Here is a 14387-nt window from a genome sequence, read left to right on the forward strand (position 1 = left end):
AACAAATTCAGTAAAGAAACAAGAATAACTAGGCATAGGACTGTTAGATTCAGTCCTCAACAAAATGGAGTAGCTGAAAGACTAAATAGAACAGTCATGGAGAGAGTTAGATATCTCCTATCAGATGTAATCCTGAGTGAAAAATATTGGGCTAAGGCTGGAAGCTGCACAGTGTACACATTAAATAGGTGTCCACATTCCTCTCTAAATTTTTTGACTCTTGAAGAAAAATGGTTCACACATTCACCTAACTTAGAAAACCTAAGGGTATTTGGATGTGTTGCCTATATTCACCAAAATCAGGGGAAATTAAAATTTAGGGCAGTAAAGTGTATGTTTGTTGGGTTTTCTGAAGGTGTTAAAGGATTTAAGATGTGGAATCCTATTGAGAAAAGGTTTGCCATAAGCAAAGATGTCACTTTCAAAGAAAAATGGATGTTTATGAAAAAAGAAAAGACAACTTATGAAGTTTCTAATAACCCTAATACTGCTAGGATTGAGGTGGAGACAGCTAAAGTTTCTTCCACTAACCATAACCCTCTTACTGATTCAGAAGAAGAAGAAGAGGATGTCTCAAATGAGAATACAGGGAATACTGAAGTTGTACCTGATTTATGTCAGTATTCTTTGGCTAAGGATAGACAAAGAAAAGTGATAGTTCCTTCAGCTAGGTATACTGAAACTAACTACATGAACCTAGTTCTAAATGCCACAATAGCTCCTAATGACCAAGAACCAGACACCTTTGAAGAGGCAGTAAATTGTCCTAATGCTAGGTCTTGGATTCAAGCTATATATGAAGAAATAAAGTCAGTCACTGTCAATAATACTTGGACCCTAGCCCCTCTTCCTAAAAGATGCAAACCTATCGTCTCTAAATGGATATATAAATTAAAAGAGGGTTCTACCAAAGAAGAAAAGCCTAGGTACAAGGAAAAGTTAATGGCTAAAGGGTTTACATAGAGGAAAGGCATAGACTATTCTGAAATTTTTTCACCAGTAGTAAAACAAACCTCTATTAGACTACTTTTATCTCTAGTTGCTCAGTACAACCTTGAACTAGATCAATTAGATGTTAAAATTGCTTTCCTTCATGGAAACTTAGGTGATGTTATCTATATGGTTCAACATAAAGGGTTTGAAGAAAGAGGAAAGGAAAACCTATACTGTCTCCTAAATAAGTCTATATATGGTCTAAAACAATCCCCTAGATGCTGGTATAGAAAGTTTAATGATTACATAGAGAGTATTGGATTTCAAAGAAGTTCCTATGATATTTGTTCTTATATTAATTCATCTACCTATAAGGACAAAGTCTATCTACTACTCTATGTTGATGATATGCTACTAGCAATTAATCTCCCGATTGGACACTTCGACCTGACCATTCGTCTGCGGATGGTATGAGGGAATGGTCCCATGAAATCAATCCCCCATACGTCAAACAATTCAAGCTTCAAGATGGTGTTCATTGGCATTGCATGTCTCTTGTGCATTGGCACCGATAACACTTTATTACGTAGTCAACTGCATCCTTAAACAATGTAGGCCAAAAGAATCCACTCTGTAAAACTTTAGCGGCAGTACACTGTCCACCAAGTGCCCACCATATGGTGAGTCGTGCCATTGCGATAATATGCATTGTTAAGCAGCATTTGGTACGCATAATCGCAAAATCTGGTATGTCCCTCTTTTATACAAATTCGGCTCATCCCAATAATAATGTCTACATTCATGCTTGAGCTTCCTCTGTTGGTAGTAGGTGTAATCTTCAGGAAATTGCTCGCAAACCAGATAATTGACTATGTCTGTATACTAGGAAAATTCTTCAATATGGAACAGTTGCTCATCCAAGAACACCGCACTCACCTTAGACTCATTGCGGTCAACCTCAGGATTTTCCAATCTAGACAAGTGATCTGCAACTTGGTTCAACATCCCCTTTCGATCAATTATTTCTATATCAAATTCTTGAAGGAGGAGAACCCATATGATCAACCTCGACTTGGCGTCCTTCTTTGTCATTAAGTACTTGATCGTCGAGTGATCAGTATGGATGAGTACCCTTGTTCCCAATAGATATGCTCGAAATTTTTCCAATGCAAAAATTACCGCCAGAAGCTCTTTCTCTGTGGTGGTATAATTTGTTTGAACAGGATTTAATGTTTTACTCACATATGCGATAGGATGCAAGATTGTTTTTCTCTTTTGTGCCAGAGTTGCTCCCATCGCATACCTGCTTGCATTGCAAATATTTTCAAATGGAAGTGTCCAGTCAGGTGCAATCAACACGGGTGCGGTAATCAACGCATTCTTCAAAACTCTGAATGCATTGAGGCAATTGTTGTCAAACTCAAATTTTTTGTCAGCCTCTAACAACGCACTCAGTGGTCATGTTATTTTCGAAAAATCTTTGACAAAGCATCTGTAGAATTCAGCGTGCCCCAAGAAGCTTCGTACAACATTCACGCTTGTTGGAGGTGGAAGTTTTTCAATTGCTTCGATTTTTGTTTTGTCCACCTCCAACCTATCCCAGGAAACCTTATGTCCCAACACTATGCCCTCCTTCACCATGAAATGACATTTTTTTCCAATTAAGCACCAGATTCGTCTCTTCGCATCTCTTCAGTATCTTCTCCAAGTTGGCTAGACAGACTTCATAAGTGTTTCCATAAACAAAGAAGTCATCCATAAAGATTTCAACAGAATCCTTAAGATAGTCTAAACAGATGGCCATCATGCACCTTTTGAGCGTGCTTGGCGCATTGCAGAGGTCGAACGGCATGCAGCGAAAAGCAAAGGTCCCATATAGGTAGGTGAATGTGGTCTTGTCTTGGTCATCTGGAGCTATTATAATCTGGTTGTATTCGACATAACCATCTAGGAAGAAGTAAAAGTCATTTCCAGCTAGACGGTCTAGCATTTGATCAATGAATGGTAGACGGTCTAGCATTCAGCTTGCGATAATCCATGCAAATGCGCCACCCAGTGACGATTCTTTGTGGTATTAATTCATTTTTTTTCATTCGGGACTACCATCATGCCGCCCTTTTTCGGCACACACTGCACAGGGCTGACCCACGTTCTATCTACTATAGGATAGCTAATTCCCGCATCTAGCCATTTAATGATCTTCTTCTTGACGACCTCTTTCATCGTAGGGTTGAGCTTGCGCTGATGTTCGATCGTTTCTTTGTGGTCCTCTTCAAGACGAATGCGGTGCATACAGTACGCTGGGCTAATTCCTCTAATGTCGGCCAGCGTTCAGCCAATTGCTCGCACATGTTTCCTTAAAATGCTCATCAACACATTCTCCTGGTCTTCATTCAGCTCAGATGAAATAATAACAGGCAGTTTCTCATTCTGCCCCAAAAACGCATAGTTTAAATGATTCGACAGGGTCTTTAATTCCAGTGTTGGTGGTTCTACTAGGGATGGTTACGTTGTTTTTCTTTCTTCTTTTTCTGTTGGCTCTTCTTCTTGATTTCCGATCATTTCTTCTTCCTTGTTTGTTTTTGTTATGATCGCATTACAGGCATCAACGGATGCGCTAGCATCCTCTTCTTCATTGTCTTCATCAAACTTTTCTTCCTCAATCAAATTCTGGTCATCATCTGAGTTATACAGGTCTTCTTCATCCGGAAACTTCATGGCACGAATTATGTTAAACTTCAGCTTCTGTCTGTTGATGCTCAAAGTGATCTCCCCTTTATATACATCAATCTAGGCGCGACCTGTTGATAAAAATGGTCGCCCTATTATGATAAGCACCTCCTTTTCGGCCTCGTAATCCAAAATGATAAAGTCGGCTGGTAGGATAAATTTATCGATGGTGATCAGCACATCCTTCACCTTTTCCTCTAAATATATCAGGGATCTATCGGTCAGTTGGAAAGTCACGGTTGTGGGCACAAGTTGCCTCACATTCAACTACTTAAAGATCGACAAAGGCATCAAATTTATGCTGGCTCCCAGGTCACATAGGACTTGCCCGATGTACAGTCCTTCTATGGAGCAAGGAATAGTAAAGCTCCTAGGATCGCTCATCTTTGGTGGAATAATTGATTTTGAACTCTGAGTTAGTGCCACCGTGGCAAACTTACCAGCTCCCCTCTTCTTAGTTACCATATCCTTTAGAAACTTTGCATAGGCAGGCATTTCCTCAATCGCTTCACTGAATTGAATATTAATATGTAATTGTTTTAACATAGATAGAAAGCGTTGGTACTGTACCTCTTCGTTCTTTTTCTTCCTTAGTCTCTACGGGAAATGCGGTAACTACACTTTCACAGTTCCCATCTCAGTTGGCTTTGAGGTCGACACAACCTCTGGTTCTATTGTTTCTTCTTCTTGCATCACCGAAATTTCAGGTTCTACCGCAATGGGAGCTATCCAACTAAGCTCCTTCTTTTCTCCCTCCACAGTCTTCCCGCTTCGCAATGTCACAACCTAACATTGCTCTTTACCTGATCCCCCTGGGTTGCGTGGGAGTTCTGTTGAACTCGCCAGAGCCCCTTGCGGTCTACACTTTAGCTCACTCACAATCTGGCCCATCTGTAATTCTAGATTGCAGATGGACGTAGTCCTGACTTTGAAGCACAGTTTCGTTTTTCTCTATATATTGCTTCAATATGCTTTCCAAGGAAGAGAATTGTGGTGGTTGTGAGCTACTTGCTTGATTTTTTGTCTGACTGTTGTGGTGTGGGAAGAATCCAGGTGGCACTTCTTTCGGCTCCATGGGTTGGAAATTTTGTTGCTGATTCTTCCAAGCAAAATTGGGGTGGTTTCTCCACCCGGGGTTGTATGTATTCAAAAAAGGTTCTTCTTGACAAAGTAAATGGACTGTGGATTTTGCGTGCAATCTTCCATTGCGTGCCCATCATCGCAAGTCGCACACCTTGTGGTGTTTTGACTGATTACGTTGATTTGCCCGTTTTGCAGTGTTGGGCTGCTGATCGCAATTCCCTGAATTAAGTTCATCATTACGGTCATCTGGTTTTGTAGTGAAGAAATAGCACCATTACTTGCGTCATTGTCTTTGATGCTCAATCTCTGGTCACTCTCTCTCCAATCTTTGTGGTTCTTAGAGATGCGATCCAAGATATTCTTCGCCTCGTCATACGTTTTATCAATCAGACTACCAGTGGCTATCGCATTGGCAGCGGTCTGTGAAGCGAGATTCAAACCATGATAAAAAATTTCCATCTGAAGACAGTCTGGCAAACCATTGTGTGGACAATCCTTGACCAACCTCTTAAACCTCGCCCACGCATCGCTGAGCGATTCGTCCATGTCTTGTTCAAAATTTGTAATTAGTTTCCTTCGTCTACCGTTCTCAGTAGGTGGAAAGTATTTCTTCATAAACTTTTCCATGATCTGTTCCTAAGAAGTGATCTCTCCCGGTTCGAGAGAATACGCCCATTTCCTAGCCTGATCACAGAGAGAAAATGGAAACAAAGTTAGTCAAACTTCTTCGACAGAGATTTCGGGAACAAAAAAGTATTGCAGATTTCAATAAAGCTTCGGAGGTGGGCATGCGGGTCCTCGCCACGCTTTCCTCCGAGTTGTCCCGCAGTCTGGATCATCTGCCGCATCATCGGCTTCATTTCGAATCGGCTTCCATCTAGGGCAGGCCTCATGATTTCTGGAGAGAAATCATAGAGGTTTGACGATGTATAGTCCCTGATGGGTCTATTGCGATCGTTTACCATCAAGATTGGATTCACCATGACATTGTTTTTGGTGCTCCATTTCCAGATTGCTCCGCCATCTCTTCTTTATCTGACTGTGGTTGCTGTTGGCGGTCTCTCAATCTTCGTCTAAATATCCTCTCAATCCCCAGGTCGTAATACGCCAGAGATTGAGAGTCTGCAAAGAAATCAGAAAAATTACCGTTAGCATACTATTTTGCCGAAGTCCCCGGCAACGGCGCCAAAAACTTGATGCTTAATTTTTATGAAGTGAAAATGTGGATGATATGCGATGGTGAAGTTCTGTTGAGCACTCAAGTTTCTACAGCAGAATCCAAGTGTAAACTCCATTGAGTTTCCTGGTAAGTCCAGGGTCAAACTCAGGGACTTGTGAAAACAGGTTGCATTTGGTAATTTTTAGGAAAACCTTACGGTAACCAAATAAATAAGTTTCTGTTAAGGTTGTTGTTTGCAATGATAAAAAAATAACAAATGCGACGGAGTTTGAAAAGAGTTGGTAAATAGAAGATACGATGAGTATGCGGTGAACGGGTTGAGAAAGGCTTCGGCCAACACTTCCTAGGGTGCATTCATGCTTTGCGATCATGCAATATGTATACAATAATAAACCATATCTCGATGCGAATGCTACGACTTCTAAGGCTAGAACACATGCGATATATGCGATAATTCTATAGGACCTACACATAAGCCTTTATTCTTATTTATGTGATGATAGAATAACACACACAAATAAGGCGACCACATAATATCATTCCTATTTCTAGGATGTATGAGATGCAGATTGGCAAACAGAGCTTATCTCAAAGTCACTATCTCTTGTTTATGCAGTTTTAATCTTGCTCTTTCGAGTCTAGATTCTAACCTAGCTCTCTCAAGTCTTAGGTCAGACTCTCTCTCGAGTAGCTCTAAAGGGGCATTTGGCACAGCATAACACAAGATAATCGCAAGCAAAGAACTTTCTAAGTCATGTTAGCTTAGTTCTTCTCAACCTATTCGACTAGTTTAACTACTCATGCGTACTAAGAGAGTGAACAGATGTAGAATAAGAACTTCCATTGTATAAATATGACGATGAAGTACAAAATAGCAATGTAAGTATAGAATAGAGAGCCTGGTAGCAATCTCTTGCTGCCCATGCTTTTACACTATTTTTCTACTCATGTTCAAAAGATAATCTCGCTCTCGCGAGAGTCGGCCCGTTCTCTGATTCTACGCCTCAATGTTCTCTCTCGAGTTGCCCTGAGCAATCTACGACGTCACCACTCTTCTCTTACTCTGCCTTAAAACTGAAAGGAAGACTATGAACAGACTTGTGAACTCACCAGATTGTGAACCCGTGAACTGGTGGAACCCCTTATCTGAAGGTTGCCTTTGGTATTTATACAATATCTAAGATGAATGGCGGCTTTTCTCTCATGATTGCACAGATGGGATGACTTTAATTCCCTTGACTGATGCGCCGAATATTTGTCACCGAAAAGCTGAATGTACTTGTTATCATTAGCAGCTGTCAACTTAATTCGGATTCGACTGTCATCAACTTTCTGTCCCATCGCAATTAATTAGCCTTTCACCCAGATGCGCCCACCATGTTGCATTGACATAGTTGCGGCAATCCTTCTCGGACGAATATTTGCGAACACGATCACCGTAAAGCCTTGCGGTAATGCTGCACTCGACCAATGATTTCCTATGATCGCAATTTCCACCTTGCGTCAATGCATATTATGCATAAAAACACAAAAACCAACTATTCCTATGCGATGAACGCATGCGGCCGCAATATAATAAACTTAATGCTTTTTGGACATAATTTAACATATTTTATCAACGCAAGCCAACATTGTTTACGAACTTAGCACTATGATAATGTGCATTTCTACATGTATCAGCAGGCCCAATAGGTATTATGCTATGTTATTCTCAAGTTTTAATGGGAATGTTTTATGAGTATTGTCTTCATCAATTAAGAAGATAAAGTCAATGAATGACAGTTTTCTAAAAGGCTGAGCATGTTTTCCTAGTTAAAATGGAAACTATGTATTAGAACTCTATGGTTAAAGTATTAAAGGTTTATGCATGAAATCTCTGGTTTTAATTGAGATGTTTTACTTAAGTGATATTCCTGATTTTCCTGGAGTCTAAGTAAGAAGTATTCTCTAGTTTTAATGAGAAGATAAATGAAGTGTTTGGTTTTGTAGTTTGTTTTATAAGAAAGACTAAATGAGATGTACTATAGTAAAGAGTTCTTTGGTTTTCACTAAGATAAGTTAATAACTCGATATTTTATGTTGAGATTATGTTTTCAATGATTTCCTTGGAGTGATTGAGTAAAACTTATGTAATGCTTAATGTTAAGATCGGGTTTTATTGATCTTACTTATTTATTTTAATTTCAAAAGGAATTTCCAAAGTTAAAGCTTATGTCTTATAAGTTATGTCACTCATTGGGCTTTCCAGCTCACACTTTCTAATGTTTTGTTTTCCCCTCTCCCCCTCAAGTATCAGGAGTGTTCCAAGGTTCGAGGGTTCCTGGTTGCTCGTCAGAAAAGGATCAGTCTACCACCGACTCAAGTGTTTCATAGGTCAAAAGTTTAAAAGAGTCTTGATGTTGTTCTAAATCTAGTTTATAATTGATAAGCCTCTACGAAGGTAGAGTGTAGACTTGCCTTGTAAATAAGGTTGTATTCAGAGTTGTAATGTTATGAGTGGAGTTTATAGTTGTGATGTGTTAAGTTATGTTCTGTGTTGGTCATGTCATTGCACAGGTTTACAAGTTAAAGTTTGAAACGAAATAGGTTCAAGTTTTAAGGTTAAACAATTCAAGTTGGCAGTAGATGTCATAAGAGGATTGGCATCTATTGTCCTCACATCTTCTCTTGGGAGAAAGAGGTAAGCTTGGGAGAGAGTGTAGCATCCAAACTTCTCCCTCATGCCTCAGAGTGTCTTACAAGAGACCACTGACAATTCAAAACATACAACAAGTCCAAGTAATGCTAGAACTTGCCATGTGGAACTGGCTTCGTGAACATATTAGCAGGATTATCAGTAGTTACGTCTATGTTCTTGGTCCTCTCATGATGAAATTAATCCTTGGCTAGGCATATTGAACTCAAACTATCACAATATACAATAGTCGGATAATGATGTAAACTAAGATCACCAACAAGTTCTCTCAACTAGATTCTCTCTCTCTTGATCCGGTAGTAGACAAAGTAATTGTAAGCTGTAAAGTTGCCTTCCAACTTATAACAGAACTACCCAGAGTGAACACATAACCAATCATAGACCTACTACTGTCATATTTCCAACATTATTAGAATCAGATAATCGATCACTAAACACTTTGTATCATTCTCATAAACAAGACTAACATCAGATATACCTTTAAGCTAACGAAAATCCTCTTAACAACTTGTTAATATTCCTTTTCAGGCTAATCCATGAATCTGTTGACAACACTAACAGCATGGCAAGATCAAGCCTTATACAAACCATAACATACATCAAGCTTCCCACTGCATTAGAATACGAAACTCGAGACATATACTTCTTCTCATCTTCAGATTAAGGTAAAAGTACAGATGACAAATGAGCATTTACAGTATTAAGAGCATCTATAAGCTTGGTGTTGGGGTTTATGCCCTAAATCTCATGGTTTATAATGTATAAACAAAATTCATTTATTTAATAAAATAAGAAGTTATTTTATTCGACATTTAGACTCATGTAACTCAATCAAATATACTAAGATCCAAAATTATCCTAGTAACACTATAGATACGACCCACTTTGTAATCATTAAAAACGATTTGATCCAATTCATTCATGAAGAGACATGTCAGTAGAGGTATCCTATACAAAGAATTTTTATAAGACAGGACCCCTAAGTAATACCGTTGACTGAAGAGATAATATTTCATTGGATGACCATATATAACTCGATCTCAATTGTGAGTGAATTATGAACTTCTGCTTGTAAGGGCTTGTATTTGATTTGTATAGGTGAGAGTGGCCTATGTCGTCGACTCAATAAGCATATCATTTTTGGGACAAGACCGAGTGGAGAATTAGGAGCATAGCTACACAAGATGGAATTCACTCCTTCCCAACTTTAGCATTACTACAGAAATTGTATTACTTGATGTTTTTCCAATATCAAGTAAAGGGTATACATGACGCTTATAAAAGTGTCGAGTATTTGATTGTCATGTATAGTGTGATAACTTGACTTCGAAAAAACATCAAGACAAATGTTTCTTGATAGAATTTTCATGTCAAGAAAGATAATACACTTGACATTGGTGGTATGTCGAGTTTATTGATTCTTGACATTGATTATGTATCATATATGATAACTCTTGATGTTTTTTATTTGTCAAGTATATGTCCTTTTTTTCAAAATCAATGCCCCAATTGATGTTCTCATTTCTTGCCTTGTATTCCAATACAATTACATCAACTAAATAAACATTATACATTTAAGATCTATCAACTCAACATATTCACTAAAAATTCCATATATTCAACTATGACATTTCATATGAACATTCCTCACAAATTACAGCAATATTTCTCTTTCACATGTAGATGCAAAAATAAAATCTCAACTATTGTTTTTGTATACAAAACTCAACTTTCAACAAACAGAAAAGTGACAAATTGTTTGATAAGTACCCTCTAAAAAAAGTACATTATTTAATCGATACATTGAGCTTTGAAGTCTAAAGATCGAGAACTAAGGGTCAGGCAAGCCATGTTTAAGCAAGTCAACCTGCAAAATAGAATAAAGGGCGATATCATCAAATTTAAAAATATAAAAATATTTTTTAAGATACAACAATGACAAAAAGTCATCACACACAAGAAAAAATGTACATGATTGGCTTACTTTATGAAATGGAAAAATATCATACTCGAAACTTAAAAAATATCTACAACTTAAAGTTAGGGACTTACTGGGATTTCATTTATTCTCTTTTGAACATATCAAGCCTCAGGAGGAAAAATTACCTTTCCCTGCAAAACAAAGGAAGATGGGAGAGATTTGAGAAAATATAATAAAAAGGAAGAAGATTATCAACAAATCAAGGATATGCTAAAATTTAAAATAGAAGAATGTAAATACCTTTCCCTCAACTTTCACAACTTATCTTATCTGCGAGCAATAAAAAATAGAGAATATTGGAAGCCCAATCTTATCTACAAGCAATAAAAAAAATTTCTTCAAAATTTCATTCACCAAAATAACCAATTAATTCGAAATAGATTACCCAAAGTGTGACTTGAGTCGAATGACACTTCAAAACTATAACAAAGTAATCCAACCTACGAAAAGTTCAATAATAATGGTTACAAAACGTGAATTCCAGCAACTATATAACAATTCCAAAAGAGTTTGAAAGCCTTAATACCTATCAAAATGTTCAAACACCGTTAACTTTGTTGGACAGTGGCTCCAATCCCTTGAATTCTTTGAATTGAACATCAAAAATTGAAAATAACTCAATTATTAGACTGATACTTCAATGGATAACAAAGAACTATTAATAATAACCTCCAAACTTATCAAAACCTTGCCAATATCGGTCTCAAACCTATTGGACAGCAACTCAACTCCTTCTAACACTTCAAAATCAATCTCATCATCAGACATTCAAACAAGAAAATCATTACAGAACATGCTACATTATAGCCCAAATCACAAATTCATACCAATACATCCAAAACACTTACCCGAAGTGTTTGCTCAAATTGACCCTTCAATAATCCATATAATCATCTTTGAAAAATACTTATAATATCAAATATTTATCAAAAATGTCGAAAAATGATCCATATTGCTAGACAACAGTTCCAAATGCTTCCAACCTTCAATCAAAAACAAAAATCACAATGGATACAACCAAATGAGGCCAAGAGCTGATGGGTAACAAAGATTTTCAAGGAATCCACAAAACATACACAAAAAAAAATCTTTACCCGAATCCAAGGTATCGACAAACAAGCAACAACTGTTGGACAAGCTAAACACATGTTCGACGATGGCTCAGTCAAGTGGAGGTGCGAAATAGAGGGACTAACAGAGCTAGAAAAAAGAGAGAAAAACTGTCAGTCAGCCAACTGGGCGACGACTGAGCGCAAGTCTATCGGCTGACATGTAGGGCGAGCGACGCGAAACGAGCGATTAGTCTCGACGATTTTTCAAATGGCGTCTGGTGGCTTGAACGACTGTAGGTGTGCAGACTAGAGCAGCAGTGAATGTTGTCGCGTGTGCAGCTGCATTCCAATGTGAACGGAGGTTGGCTGTACGGCTGTCGGCGGTGGGGAGAGGGAGAGTTAACTGGGGCTGGTGGAGTGCTGCGAAGAGAGGGGGGGTGTGGAGAAAATGAGAAAGGAGAGGAAGTAATTTTTTTTGTTAGGGCACATTTAATCCTTTTACTTGTTTAAAATAATAAGTTAATTATTTTTTATATTTTATTTGATAATTTTTGTAGGAGGGAAATGAAAATGGGGGAGGGAGGGAAACAAAAAATAAAGACAACAAAATATTAGTTTTTATATTTTGCTTGACATGAAAAATATGTCAAGGAAGAGCTTCTCATACTTTACACGAAAAACGTGTCAAGTAAGACCTTATATTACTTGACACGAAAAACATGTCAAGTAATGGTTTGCTTGAAAATATCCAAAACATTCCATCAATCTCCCCTTTTTTAACCCTTTTATTGGACATTTTCTTTTCTGAAAGATCATCACTTGACTTTTTTCCAAAGAAATGTCACGTGATTAAAAACGACAAGTGTCAAGTAATTTAGATTTTGTAGTAGTGTAGGGTAACTAGATGAGTTGTTCCCTTAAGTGTTGACTCCGAGTTTTGAACAATAGGGCCCTTCTCTCTCATTGGCCTGAGAGAAATTTTGTTTATGGTATGACCAATGAGATTTAAGGAACAAGAGGTAATTACAAGGGTAAAATGATAACTTGACCCAAATGTGATTATGAATGACTCGTGAAGGATAGATTTACTGGTAATAGTTATATCTATGGATACAGAAATTTTTTATAGTGTGAAGAGTGCAACTATGAGTCTTTAATGGAGCAACCTAAATGTTGATTGATGTAATTAAAAAATTTAATTAATTAATCTCATATCATCGGAGTTTCTAATATATAAGTCCATTAGGTCTCTATTCTTCTGTAATTTAATTAACAAAATTTTCATAAGAAAAAATTATGAATTCAATGGGTCATTAATTGTTTTCATGGTTTCTTTATTCTTCTATAATTTTCTTTTACAAAAATGAAATTATTTTTTTGTATTTTGTTAATATTTTCCTTTTTTTATTTTTTTATTTCATTGATGATTAATTAATATATTAAACAAATTGAGATAGTATATAGATTGTATTAACAATATGATTTTTTTAAAAAAAAAAAAAAAGTTAAGAATAAATACATAATTTCTTTTGATTTATATTCTTATAGAAAATATAAAATTGAAAAAAAAAGTCGTTAAAATTTATTTTACATTTTGAAAAAATAAAAAAACAGACACAATTATCAAATATGCTTATAGTTTTTCAATTTTTGAAAAACATAAAACTAAAAAGAATTATCAGTTAACAGTTACCAAGTACGATTTTTGTTTTTTAAAAACTAGAATTCAAAAAGTAGATTTAAAAAAATTAATAATAAAAAACTAAAAGTCAAATCGTTATCAAAACGGTTCTGAAATTCAATTTGAAATTTAGATTTTTTTTAAAAAAATTCTAGAAATATGAAAGAAATGAATTATCAAATAAATATCTTTTAAACGTCATCAAGCCTTTAAGTGCTTACCTTTTCTTTCAACAGTATATAGGATATAAAATCATATGAGAGAAAAATGCTGATGCTTTATTAACTTCTTTATGAGTAAAACCACTAACATTTATACTAAGCTTACAAATATATTCCAATTAGTATTAACATAAATCAGCTATATATATTCTAAAAACTATACTTAAGCACCCTTTAATCAATTAACAACTAGAATTCATTAAAACCAGCAATCTTCCATATAAGTAGAACTCAATTGATTAAGAGAGAATTATGAATCAATACATAATTAATAGTTTAGGCATGTTTGGTTCCCAATTCAGATTATGCTTTATTTTTTTAGATTTACTGAATTCAGTAAATATGTGCTTGGTGTCACAATCGCTCTTTCGGAAGCTTCTCTTAGCGATTGTGCGGCACTTGTTCCCGCTCACAAACAAGCCAGCCAACTCGATTACGGACTGCCGATGGCACACCGAGTGCCTCTTGCAACCTCCACCCCCGTTTTTAGGGAAAACGGTTTTAGAAAACGGGTTTGGAGAAAAGGTTTTCGTAAGAAGATTTGTGAGTGTGAATAAAGAAAGAAAGATTGTAGTAGACTAGAAAGCAATAAGCAACAACAACGGCTTTATAGAGTACTACTCCGGGTATGAGGAAATGATGGTTAGTCTTATCCCCATATAGTGCATTCTGAACAAAAAGCCAACTGGCGCCCTTGCATATGCAAAAGGGCGAGTGGTCACTTACAATGAAAATGTAAAGAAAGCAAGCTAACTACACTAATACAATACAGGATATGAAAGTAAGCTAGAAGGGGGTTGGATTGGGCATGCAGCCATGGGCAACAGGCCC

At 36.8% G+C, this 14387-nt stretch overlaps 1 non-coding gene across 1 annotated transcript; it reads left to right on the plus strand.

Moving 5' to 3' along the window:
- The first annotated feature begins 5221 nt into the window (after positions 1–5221).
- Positions 5222–5328, plus strand: LOC150032422 (small nucleolar RNA R71). The gene has a single exon (XR_016524952.1). It is a non-coding gene; the product is annotated as a small nucleolar RNA R71 (small nucleolar RNA).
- The last annotated feature ends 9059 nt before the right edge of the window (positions 5329–14387 follow it).

The sequence above is a fragment of the Benincasa hispida genome, chromosome 11, assembly GCF_027475165.1.
Source record: "Benincasa hispida cultivar pf3 chromosome 11, pf3_genome.v1.1, whole genome shotgun sequence".
In the NCBI taxonomy this organism is placed as follows: domain Eukaryota; kingdom Viridiplantae; phylum Streptophyta; class Magnoliopsida; order Cucurbitales; family Cucurbitaceae; genus Benincasa; species Benincasa hispida.